The 12,918-nt window shown below is 49.7% G+C and overlaps 1 protein-coding gene across 2 annotated transcripts in view; it reads right to left on the bottom strand.

Annotated features, from left to right (window-relative positions):
- Nucleotides 1–12,918, bottom strand: part of ZFPM2 (zinc finger protein, FOG family member 2) — a 626,625-nt gene that overhangs the window by 341,386 nt on the left and 272,321 nt on the right. The gene's annotated exons all lie outside the window — the stretch shown is intronic.

Here is a 12,918-nt window from a genome sequence, read left to right as displayed (position 1 = left end):
ACAACCACAAGACGGATTTCATCACCAGGTATCATTTTAATCAGCATACTGGAGCCAACCTGACACTGTCTGTGGGTTACTGTGCACAATTCTGCTGACAGGTTCCCGTTATGTCTCAAATTTTACACCTTTCACTTTACATTGGTGATCTGAAGGCATTAGTCTGTTGGTGTTGTGGTGTGGTGGTCGCGTGGTTAATGGGAGGTATATGTTCCACAAGGATGGATGCTCCCTGCGATGCAACCCGGAGTATTTTGTCTATAGTGTACATGAGCACTAAAGATGTCATTTATTGCACTGGGTCTGGGTTGTGGACAGACTTCCATGTGTCCAGGTGGGACACTACAGAGTGGTTTGTGTTCTAAGGAAGGAGAAGCCTTCCTGTGTCTGCGGCTGCAGATAGAGCTCTGCTATGGAAATTGCCCTGGCCTGTGTGCACAGGACCTGAGGGAACACAGCCCAGCTAAGGACTGTTTATGTTGCTTTTGACTGCTTTGAAGGCTGGAAACTGTGTTTTGTTACTGTGAGGTTTATGGAGCAAATAAACCGAAAGGAATCGTTTTAACTCTGAATGTGCCAGTGTTTACCTCCAAGACCTGCAAAGTGGGTAATCCCAAACCACTCACATGGTGGAACGCTACAATTGGTGACAGACTGCGGGCAGCGGTTCCAAGAAGCACATGTTACCGTACTGGCGGCTCTGAGTCAGGAGAGCAGACGGTCTGGAAAACCGTGAGTAATACTGACCGAGGTCAGAGAAAGAGACTGCATTGATTATTTGTGGGATACCTCTGAGGAGAAGAGGCGTCCAGGAACCTGTGTGACAGTCACCAACAGGTAACAGACAGAAGTCTGTGGTATGCTGACCGGGGTCAGGGAAAGACTATATGAGAAGTCACTATAGAGTGCCTCTGTGGATAAGAGGTACCAGGGAGCCTGTGTTGTCGACACCAGCAGGTAACGGACAGGAGTCCGTGTTGTACTGACCGGGGTCAGTGAGAAACTGTGTATGTGTGTTTTTTTTCCTTTTTTCTCTTTTTGTCTGTAAGACCTGAAGGTGATTGCTGTGGCTCAGAGGGGTCACGAAGGTTTTTCCAAGAGAACTTGCGGTGGCTCGGCGGGGCCACGAAGATGACAAGCATCTGGCTGTAACTTGGTGGGGTTATGAAGCTTGCGGTGGATCGGCGGGTTCACTAAGTCTGTGGTAGCAGGAGCTGCAGTTACAAGTTGCAGCAAGAGGTTCTGCAGCAGCAGGAGCTGCAGTGGCAGCAGCAGCTTGTGAGTGGCATCCGGAGGTGCCAGTGGTTTGTGACTGCAACAGGAGCGGTGATGTATCATAGGAAGACAGTGTGAACCAGGTCACACAAACTCTTAAAGGGCCAGTACAAGCCCAAAACATCCTAAGTGTACTGTGGTACTGTTGGGGCAGATAGACTGCTGTGTACAGGCCTCTAGAGGGGACATGGGGAAATCCTGAAAAGGGGTGGTGACTCAAAAAGGGGTGGAGTCAGAGAGGGAGGCGGAGTCCCAAAAGGGGATAGTGGCCCCAAAAGGGGTGGAGTCCCAGAGGGAGGCAGAGTCCCAAAAGGGGATAATGGCCCAAAAAGGGGATGCACTGGTTACCTCAGTGGACATGTCTGGGGAACAGCGGTGTTTATGTCTTACCTATTCTGAGTGCGGCATAGACTTTCCGACTGATGACAAGCCGCAGGTGTGTACCGTGATGCTACAGCGGGAAGGAGTCTCTGGACGACTGGACTCAAAGAGTCAGGTGACTCTGACAGAAACTCCTCTCGTTTTCTGTCTGACCGAGAAAAAGGTCAAGGTTCGCTGCAAACATGGGGTCACTGTGGACTATACTGTGGACAGAGTAATGATTGAGGGGTCCAAAAGCGTTGAGTGCCAAGGTGGCAGTATACCCCCAAACATAGTGTATCCCTTTGAGAGGGGCCGGGACTTTGTCTTGTTTGATGATGCATGGGAAGTTGATGAAGTGTGGGGTGGCTCAAAGGAGGAGGTAGCAACACCTAAGTTCGATAGTCCAGAGTTCCGGGTGACTGAGAGAAAGTGTGGGTCTGAGCAATTCGGGGATTTGGCTGGGGTGACCAAACGTGTGACCGTTGGAAACGGGGTACCTCCAGGAAAGAGGTCCGACACCTGTGTGAGTAGGGACTTGCTGTTCCAGGATGACAGGGTGAGTGGGGGTGACTCCAATTCAAACTGTGACTCGAGCACAAGGGAAAGAGTGTGTAGTAAGGAGGTAACTTTGTCTCGGACAAACTCCAGCAAAGAGGGAGTTAGCGATGGGCTGGAGTTAAAACAGACCTGTAGTAGGCTCACTGAGACCATAGAGGAGGATGCAGGAACAGGTGGAGCCCTGAAGAGGCAGAGTATAGGTGGGCAAGAGAGCCCATGTGAAAGTCTAATTAAAGAGCTGATGGTGCGACACGTGCTGGCCAAAAGAGAGCAGGACCGTGAGGTAGAGCTGCTTAAAGAGACAGTCGACGAGAAAGAGTCCTGAGACAAGTGACTGAGCACAGAGTGGATGAGCTGGAGAAGGAAGTCTCTGAGCTCAGAGGTCACCTGTCAGCGTGTAAAACCGTGAACAAGACCCTGTTGGAAGATATAGAAGTGCTCAGAGAGACCCAAGAGAAGCATCAACAGGAGATTCTCCGAAGAGAGGATGAGCGTCACTGCTTGGCAGAGGAACGAGATGGAGTTCTTCAAGAGCTCAAGATAAAGGAGACTAAGGCCCAGCTTCAGAAATCCACGGATGTCTTGGAAAACTGCCCTGACGCTCAGGACGAGGAGGTCCAACAGTATGTCCAAGAAGGGGAGACTTCGCTTTTCAAGTGTATAATAGAGGTACCCAAAGACATGCAAGAAGCGTGTGCCATTGAGAATGTGCATGAGGCCTTTAGGAAGGCTATAGAGGCATGTAGTGTGATCTGGGCACCAGAGACGAAGCAGTTGGTCATACTGTCAACTAAGGAAGTCACAAGGAAGTGGGTTGCTATCCTGAGGGATATGCATCTACAATGTCTCCGCACAAAGCAGATGATCCTGTTGAAGAAAAAAGAAGCCGCTTGATGTCTAGAGTGTGCGAGGAAAGTTCAAAGTCAGAGGGGCATTGCAGAAGACATCATTCAAGTGCCCGGAGGTCTGGTGAGGAAAGTCATCGGAAGGTTTGGGAAAGTGATGCAGGAGATGGTGAACAGGTCTGGCGTGATAAGAGTGAGGATTCCGGCTGATGATGAAGCCCAGGACATGGGTGAAGATAGGATGGTTCCATTCCTCGTTGTTGGGTCCATGGAGAGCCTTGGGAATATCCGGATGCTCCTGGAGTATCGCGTGTCATACCTGAAAGAAGTAGAGCAGCTAAGACTTGAGAGGGAGCAGATCAACAGAGAGCTGCAGGAAATGGAAAGAAGATGGCCACCACCTTCAACTCGCGGTATAAAAAGGCGAAGAGGTTCGCTTAAGACTGGAAGTCCTCAAGCTGGAGATAAGAGAGTACATAGAGATAAATGGAAGGGCTGCTCTCGGGACCATATAGACCTTAGGAGAAATGGCCAGCAGAGAGATGACAGTAGGTGGCCTGATGGAAGAGGAAGTAGTGATGCCTCAGTTAGCTCAGAGCTGAGTGACCTAGGCGGGAGACACTGTAGAAGACATTGTGACAAAGAGTCAGTCCAGACAAGAGGTATGGGGGCAAGGGAGTCGCAACACCATACTGACCGCCAGGGGTGCGGGTGGTCTGACATGGGCCCAACTTTATCAAAGAAAGAGACAGAGTCGGATAATGGACGCCTACTGAAGGGTTCAGTAGCAGGGCCTGACTTTGATAGACGATTTGACTGGCAGAGACGACCGAGAAGGATCTCTGGTCGAGTAATAGAAAGTGCCAAGCCCCACGGCTTTAGGCAGAGGGGGGGAATATGTGGTGTGACGGGTGGTCGCGTGGTTAATGGGAGGTATATGTCACATGGATGGATGCTCCCTGAAATGCAACCCAGAGTATTTTGTCTATAGTGTACATGAGCACTAAAGATGTCATTTAGTGCACTGGGTCCGGGATGCGGGTAGCTATGAGAGATGGGAGGGTCTGGCTACCCATATTGCCTCAACTTTGGGTGAGGGTGCAGACTGTACCCCATTTTGCCTGAAGATATGTGTATGTTCAGGACCTGTGGTGAGGTTCTGACCATGTGACCAGCTCATGTGATCCATACCTCACCTATGGGTGTGGTTACACACCTATGTAATTGAGGTGTTTAGCACATGTGAGTGAGTGTGAGGGAGTCTGTCAGAGTGTGGACAGACTTCCATGTGTCCAGGTGGGACACTACAGAGTGGTTTGTGGTCTAAGGAAGGAGAAGCCTTCCTGTGTCTGTGGCTGCAGATAGAGCTCTGCTATGGACATTGCCCTGGCCTGTGTGCACAGGACCTGAGGGAATACAGCCCAGCTAAGGACTGTTTATATTGCTTTTGACTGCTTTGAAGGCTGGAAACTGTGTTTTGTTACTGTGAGGTTTATGGAGCAAATAAACCGAAAGGAATCGTTTTAACTCTGAATGTGCCAGTGTTTACCTCCAAGACCTGCAAAGTGGGTGATCCCCGTCCACTCACATGGTGGAACGCTACAGTGTACCTAGGAACAATTGCTTGCCCTACAACTCCAGAGGACTGTGGTAAGACTGGAGAAGACCTAAGTATTGCACAGACATGATGGGTCCTCCTTGCAATTATTGGGCTAGACATGTCCTCCAAAACATGAAACACAAAACCTTCTTTGGGATCAATATGTAGGGTAGAACTTATGGTCATAAATTTGGGATTCCGATTTTAAATGTAATATAATTGGTTACCATCAAATTTATAGCAATTCCCTCATACTGTATACTACTCATATCCCACTTACTCCTTTTTAAGGCATTAGAAATTAAGGTAATAACGGAAAACTGATACTTGATAACTATATGTTCTGCTCTCCATGATGCTGTTGAGCAAATGTAGGTTGTGTTATTAAACTGCTTTTACCTAAAAGGAGAGGAGCTTGTGCAATGCTGAAGCTATGAATACTGCTCCTCTCTCATTTTATTGCATGTCGTAACATAAACCCACATCAAAATCCATTTAAGCAATGTCTTTGAATCTAGTGGTGATACCTTCACAATTTTGTGGCTGTGTATTTTTTCTTCATCAGTACTCGGTTACATCTTTAGATTTTGAACATTTTATTATGGGCACCAGGGTCATATGATCTCTAGTCTGATAACCAACAATGCAGAATCTCAGCATATCCTATGCGATGTAGTTTCAGCCCTTCTATCCAACCTCTTGCTTGTGATAAGCTTCTCCCCATCAGCTCTTTCAAGCAGGACACAGGAAAGATAGGGTGAAATATCATATAAAGGATTTATATATATACATGAGTCTGTGGCTTTCTATAAACAACTTGATATCATCACCCCAAATTCTTTCAGTAATTCTCAGACCACCACTCAGCTCTGCCCTCTTTGTTCCTATCTATGCCTCTTATGTAGCTGAATATATATTTGCTCTGCATTATATAAGAAAGCAGTTACAGGTAGAGTTGAGCGAAATGGGTCGAAAAAATTCAAAAGTCGCCGACTTTTGGCAAAGTCGGGTTTCATGAAACGAAACCCGACCCTAGGATGAGGTCGGCCACGAAGTCGGCGACTTACGCGCCAAAGTCGCGTTTCAAAATTTTGTTTTGCGCTCTTTTTCAGCCAATCAGGATCCACGGACACTGTGGGCAACGTGATGACATAGGCACGGGTCACCACCATCTTTCAGAAGGGCATGCAAGTGATTGGCTTGCTTTGGTGGGCGTCACAGGGGGTATAAAAGGGCGTGCACGCCGACCGCCATCTTACTTCTGCCGATCTTAGTATAGGGAGAGGTTGCTGCTGATTCTGTAGGGAGAGCGTTAGGCAGGGAAGAAGACAAAAAAACTGCTTCTGCTGCTAGCGATTTGGCCTGCACAACACACAAGTCACTGTGTGTGCAGTGCAAGGGGAGGCTATATTGTGGTGTATCAGTGGTGTTGGTTGTTGGGCTGCCTTTTAAGGCTTCCTGACACGCTGGCATTGCTGTTTACCCACTGCTCCGCAAACTGCTTTTTTAAAAGCAATCCAATCTCCCTTATCCTCTCGTCACTTTGGTCACAGGCAGCTGTGCCATCGAGCGTGTCACATAGCGCTCAGATATCAGTGGGCCGCACACAATCCACAAGTGTTCACTGTCCACAAGTGTACGCAGAGATTCAAAATCTCCATTATCCTCTCGTCACTTTGGTCACAGGCAGCTGTGCCATCGAGCGTGTCACATAGCACTCAGATATCAGTGGGCCGCACACAATCCACAAGTGTCCAGTGTCCAAAAGTGTACGCAGAGATTCAAAATCTCCATTATCCTCTCGTCACTTTGGTCACAGGCAGCTGTGCCATCGAGCGTGTCACATAGCGCTCAGATATCAGTGGGCCGCACACAATCCACAAGTGTCCACTGTCCACAAGTGTACGCAGAGATTCAAAATCTCCATTATCCTCTCGTCACTTTGGTCACAGGCAGCTGTGCCATCGAGCGTGTCACAGCGCTCAGATATCAGTGGGCCACACACAATCCACAAGTGTCCACTGTCCACAAGTGTACACAGAGATTCAAAATCTCCATTATCCTCTCGTCACTTTGGTCACAGGCAGATGTGCCATCGAGCGTGTCACATAGCACTCAGATATCAGTGGGCCGCACACAATCCAGAAGTGTCCACTGTCCACAAGTGTACGCAGAGATTCAAAATCTCCATTATCCTCTCGTCACTTTGGTCACAGGCAGCTGTGCCATCGAGCGTGTCACATAGCGCTCAGATATCAGTGGGCCGCACACAATCCACAAGTGTCCACTGTCCACAAGTGTACGCAGAGATTCAAAATCTCCATTATCCTCTGGTCACTTTGGTCACAGGCAGCTGTGCCATCGAGCGTGTCACATAGCGCTCAGATATCAGTGGGCCGCACACAATCCACAAGTGTCCAGTGTCCAAAAGTGTACGCAGAGATTCAAAATCTCCATTATCCTCTCGTCACTTTGGTCACAGGCAGCTGTGCCATCGAGCGTGTCACATAGCGCTCAGATATCAGTGGGCCGCACACAATCCACAAGTGTCCACTGTCCACAAGTGTACGCAGAGATTCAAAATCTCCATTATCCTCTGGTCACTTTGGTCACAGGCAGCTGTGCCATCGAGCGTGTCACATAGCGCTCAGATATCAGTGGACCGCACACAATCCACAAGTGTCCACTGTCCACAAGTGTACGCAGAGATTCAAAATCTCCATTATCCTCTCGTCACTTTGGTCACAGGCAGCTGTGCCATCGAGCGTGTCACATAGCGCTCAGATATCAGTGGGCCGCACACAATCCACAAGTGTCCACTGTCCACAAGTGTATGCAGAGATTCAAAATCTCCATTATCCTCTCGTCACTTTGGTCACAGGCAGCTGTGCCATCGAGCGTGTCACATAGCGCTCAGATATCAGTGGGCCGCACACAATCCACAAGTGTCCACTGTCCACAAGTGTATGCAGAGATTCAAAATCTCCATTATCCTCTGGTCACTTTGGTCACAGGCAGCTGTGCCATCGAGCGTGTCACATAGCGCTCAGATATCAGTGGGCCGCACACAATCCACAAGTGTCCAGTGTCCACAAGTGTACGCAGAGATTCAAAATCTCCATTATCCTCTCGTCACTTTGGTCACAGGCAGCTGTGCCATCGAGCGTGTCACATAGCGCTCAGATATCAGTGGGCCGCACACAATCCACAAGTGTCCACTGTCCACAAGTGTACGCAGAGATTCAAAATCTCCATTATCCTCTCGTCACTTTGGTCACAGGCAGCTGTGCCATCGAGCGTGTCACATAGCGCTCAGATATCAGTGGGCCGCACACAATCCACAAGTGTCCACTGTCCACAAGTGTACGCAGAGATTCAAAATCTCCATTATCCTCTCGTCACTTTGGTCACAGGCAGCTGTGCCATCGAGCGTGTCACATAGCGCTCAGATATCAGTGGGCCGCACACAATCCACAAGTGTCCACTGTCCACAAGTGTACGCAGAGATTCAAAATCTCCATTATCCTCTCGTCACTTTGGTCACAGGCAGCTGTGCCATCGAGCGTGTCACATAGCGCTCAGATATCAGTGGGCCGCACACAATCCACAAGTGTCCACTGTCCAAAAGTGTACGCAGAAATTCAAAATCTCCATTATCCTCTCGTCACTTTGGTCACAGGCAGCTGTGCCATCGAGCGTGTCACATAGCGCTCAGATATCAGTGGGCCGCACACAATCCACAAGTGTCCACTGTCCAAAAGTGTACGCAGAGATTCAAAATCTCCATTATCCTCTCGTCACTTTGGTCACAGGCAGCTGTGCCATCGAGCGTGTCACATAGCGCTCAGATATCAGTGGGCCGCACACAATCCACAAGTGTCCAGTGTCCAAAAGTGTACGCAGAGATTCAAAATCTCCATTATCCTCTCGTCACTTTGGTCACAGGCAGCTGTGCCATCGAGCGTGTCACATAGCGCTCAGATATCAGTGGGCCGCACACAATCCACAAGTGTCCACTGTCCACAAGTGTACGCAGAGATTCAAAATCTCCATTATCCTCTCGTCACTTTGGTCACAGGCAGCTGTGCCATCGAGCGTGTCACATAGCGCTCAGATATCAGTGGGCCGCACACAATCCACAAGTGTCCAGTGTCCAAAAGTGTACGCAGAGATTCAAAATCTCCATTATCCTCTCGTCACTTTGGTCACAGGCAGCTGTGCCATCAAGCGTGTCACATAGCGCTCAGATATCAGTGGGCCGCACACAATCCACAAGTGTCCACTGTCCACAAGTGTACGCAGAGATTCAAAATCTCCATTATCCTCTCGTCACTTTGGTCACAGGCAGCTGTGCCATCGAGCGTGTCACATAGCGCTCAGATATCAGTGGGCCGCACACAATCCACAAGTGTCCACTGTCCACAAGTGTGTGCAGAAATTCTAAAACTCCCCTGTCCTATAGACACCTTGTACCTTGTTTTACATTACTATATAGTTTGTTGGATTTTGTCTACATTTCTACCAAAAATGAGGAAGGCTGGTGGAAGAGGCCGTGGAATTGGGCGGGGGTTGGCAGCTGGTAATGATGGTGTTGGTGGTGGATCTGATGGTAGTGGCAAGAGCAAAATAGGACCGAATGCAGGAGGTGCTGACCCTGCGTCATCGTCTGGCTACATAAGGACTCGAACGCTTAGTTTTCTAGGAGTTGGCAAACCGCTTTTAAAGGCAGAGCATCAGGAAAAAGTTTTGTCTTACATTGCTGACTCAGCCTCCAGCTCTATCGCCTCCTCTTCTTCAGTTGTAAAAAGTAAAAGCACTGAGTCGTCATTGGAGGCTCATGTTCATGAACCACACCTTTCCTTGTGTCCTTCACCCCAACCAAGATTGAAGGATGACGCAGGCCATACTACTGATTACTCCATGGAGCTGTTTTCACATACCATGCCTGGATTATCAAGTCAAATGGTGAATTACCCAGGCCAAGATGAATCTGACATGGAGTGCACTGATGCACAGCCGCTGATGGATGATTCTGCTGGTACATTCACTCAGAGCACTACATTGTCCTCGCAGTGTACAGAGCCAGATTTTGACCCTGATGAGACTCAGGTGCCCCTTCCCGCACACTATACCACCATACACGGTGACACAGAGAAAGGTGCACATGACATAGAAGAGGAGGTGATGGATGACCCAGTTGTTGACCCAGATAGGCATCCATTGGGGGAAGAGGGTGCTGCTTCCAATAGCTCAGATGAGGAGCATCCACAGCAGACATCGACATCGCAACAGCTGTTATCTGGCAGGCCCGGAGCACTCCAAAGACATGTTCCAAACATCAAAAGAGTTGCTGGACAGCTTGTCCAGAGGGTCAAAAGATCACAGCGTGCTAGGCCGCAAAATGTCTGCCAAAGTAGGAAGAGTGCAGTGTGGCACTTTTTTGAACAAAATCCTCATGATCAGGACAAGGTTATCTGTAAGAAGTGTGCAAAGACCTTTAGCCGAGGGAAAAATCTGAAAAATTTGAATACCAGTTGCATGCTTAGACATTTAACCAGCATGCACTTGCAAGCGTGGACACAACACCAAACCTCAAGTGCCACATGTGCAACTGATCACAACGAAGGTAGTCAGCAACGCTACATTGTTTCCCCCACTGTAAGCCCACCGGTTAGCACAGCAGCAAATGTTGAGGTGTCGTTGCAAGGCCACAGCAGTCAGGGAATCCCACTGTTATATCAATGAAAGATTGATTCTAGGCCATCAGAAAGAACACCAACTCCATCACCATCATCAACCCTCTCTCAGTCCGCCCTGTCCACCGCTACTTCCACCATATGCAGCTCTCAAGTCCAGCTCACCCTCCCAGACACTATGAGTAGGTCAAGAAAGTACTCAGTCTCTCATCCGCGTACACTGGGTTTGAACGCCCACATTGCCAAACTAATCTCGTTTGAGATGATGCCCTTTCGGTTGGTGGAAAGCACAGCTTTCCGCGAACTCATGGCCTATGCAGTACCACGCTATGACCTACCCAGTCGCCACTTCTTCTCTCGCAAAGCCATCCCAGCCCTCCACCATCATGTGAAAGACCGCATTGTCCATGCACTCAAGCAGTCAGTGAGCGGAAAGGTGCACCTCACAACTGATGCATGGTCCAGTCGGCATGGCCAGGGCCGTTACGTGTCCATCACTGCGCACTGGGTTAATGTGGTGGATGCAGGGTCCACAGGGGACAGCGGTGGTGGGACAGTGCTGCCTAGCCCACGGTATAGGAAACAGTTGGCTGTAGGCGTTCGACCCTCCTCCTCCTCCTCCAGAAGCGACAGCTCGTCCACAGAGCGCAGTCGTACGAGCACTCCATCTGCATCTGCCACTGTTGCACACGATGTGTCCCCCTATCGAGCAGCTAGTGGAAAGCGTCAGCAGGCTGTGTTGCAGATGATGTGTTTGGGCGACAGACACACCGCCGAGGTGCTGGCCGAGTACTTGAAGCGACAAACTGAGTCATGGCTGGGCAGTGTACATCTTGAGGCAGGCAAGGTAGTTAGTGATAACGGCCGTAATTTTGTGGCAGCCATAGCCCTTTCAAAACTCAGCCACATACCTTGCTTGGCTCACACCTTGAACCTGGTGGTGCAGTGCTTCCTCAAAAATTATCCGGAGTTAACAGCCCTGCTCCAGAAGGTGCGAAGACTGTGCGCGCACATCCGCCGGTCGCCTGTACACTCCGTTCGTATGCAGAAGCTGCAGCGATTGCTCCACCTTCCCAACCACCGCCTCATTATCGACATTGCAACAAGGTGGAACTCCACCCTGCACATGGTGGAGCGGCTGTGCGAGCAGAGGCAGGCCATAATGCATTTGTGGGAGGATACACGGCCAGGCACTTTGAGAGCAGACATGGAGTTGACAGGCGTGCAGTGGTCGAAGCTGAAAGACCTTTGTAAAGTCCTTCAGTGTTTTGAGGAATGCACACGGCTGGTAAGCGCAGACGACGCCATCCTAAGCATGAGCATCCCACTTATGCGTCTGCTCATGCAAACTTTGACGCACCTTAAGGAGCAGGCGTCTGCAGCCAATGTTGATGAGGAGGAAGAGGAGGAGGGAATCCTTGATGACATTCAGCCATTGTCTGCTCAGGGACCTCTCCTGGACGAGGTGGAGGAAGAAGAGGAGGAGGAGGAGGAGGATGATGGGGATGATTACTTAGGGGAGGAGGATGCATCTCGTGGGGCAAGTGAAAATGTTGGCGTGGCAAGGTCTGGTACAGGGTTTGTGCGTGACTGGAGGGATGTGGATTTGCCAGAAAGTGCTCCTCCACCCAGCACTCGCAGTGCATCATTGACACCGGGAACATTGGCCCACATGTCAGATTATGCCTTGCGGATCCTAAAAAGGGACCCCCGTATTGCCAAAATGATGAACGATGACGACTACTGGTTGGCCAGCATCCTGGATCCACGCTATAAAGGCAAATTACAAAACATCATGCCACAGGAGAACCTTGACCTAATATTGGCTAATAAACAAGCAACTCTGGTAAATCGGTTGCTTGAGGCATTCCCAGCACACAGCAGCGGTGGTGGTTCTCACACGAGCCGTACGGGCCGGGGGCAGCTTGGCAGAGGTGTTCGTGGTGCACACAGCAGAAGTGGCGTTGGAGTCAGGGGTTTCATGACAATGTTGTGGACTGATTTTTCAAATACCGCTCACACAACTGGTAATACTGCATCGATGGAAAGTGACAGGAGACAGCAGTTGTCAACTATGGTTACAAACTACTTTTCCTCCCATATCGATGTTCTCCCACACAGGTCATTCCCCTTTGACTATTGGGCCGCTAAACTGGACACCTGGCCTGAATTGGCCCAATATGCCTTACAGGAGCTCGCTTGCCCAGCTGCAAGTGTGCTATCGGAAAGAGTCTTCAGTGCAGCTGGATCAATCCTGACAGAAAAAAGGACCCGTCTGTCAACCCAAAATGTGGATGATCTAACCTTCATTAAAATGAACCACGCATGGGTTTCCAAGGATTTTGTCCCACCTTCCCCTGATGACACATAGGGTGACAGAAAAATGGCTTGCTTTGGTCCACCTCTTCCTGGTACTTCACCTATTTCGCCTTTTGCATCAGTTGAATGTCCAACATCAACATATGCCACTTTCTAAAACTCCCTAACTGTGCTGCCTCCCCCCCATGGCCGGGGTCACCACCTAGCGCACGACACCGTGCGAGTGCCGTTGCCCTGGACAGGTGGGTAGGCCGACTCTTGG

Source organism: Dendrobates tinctorius, unplaced genomic scaffold, assembly GCF_039654945.1.
Source record: "Dendrobates tinctorius isolate UK_male_01 unplaced genomic scaffold, ASM3965494v1 ptg000116l, whole genome shotgun sequence".
NCBI lineage: Eukaryota > Metazoa > Chordata > Amphibia > Anura > Dendrobatidae > Dendrobates > Dendrobates tinctorius.
Note: the sequence above shows the minus strand (reverse complement) of the source record. Positions and strands in the feature narration are given on the sequence as shown.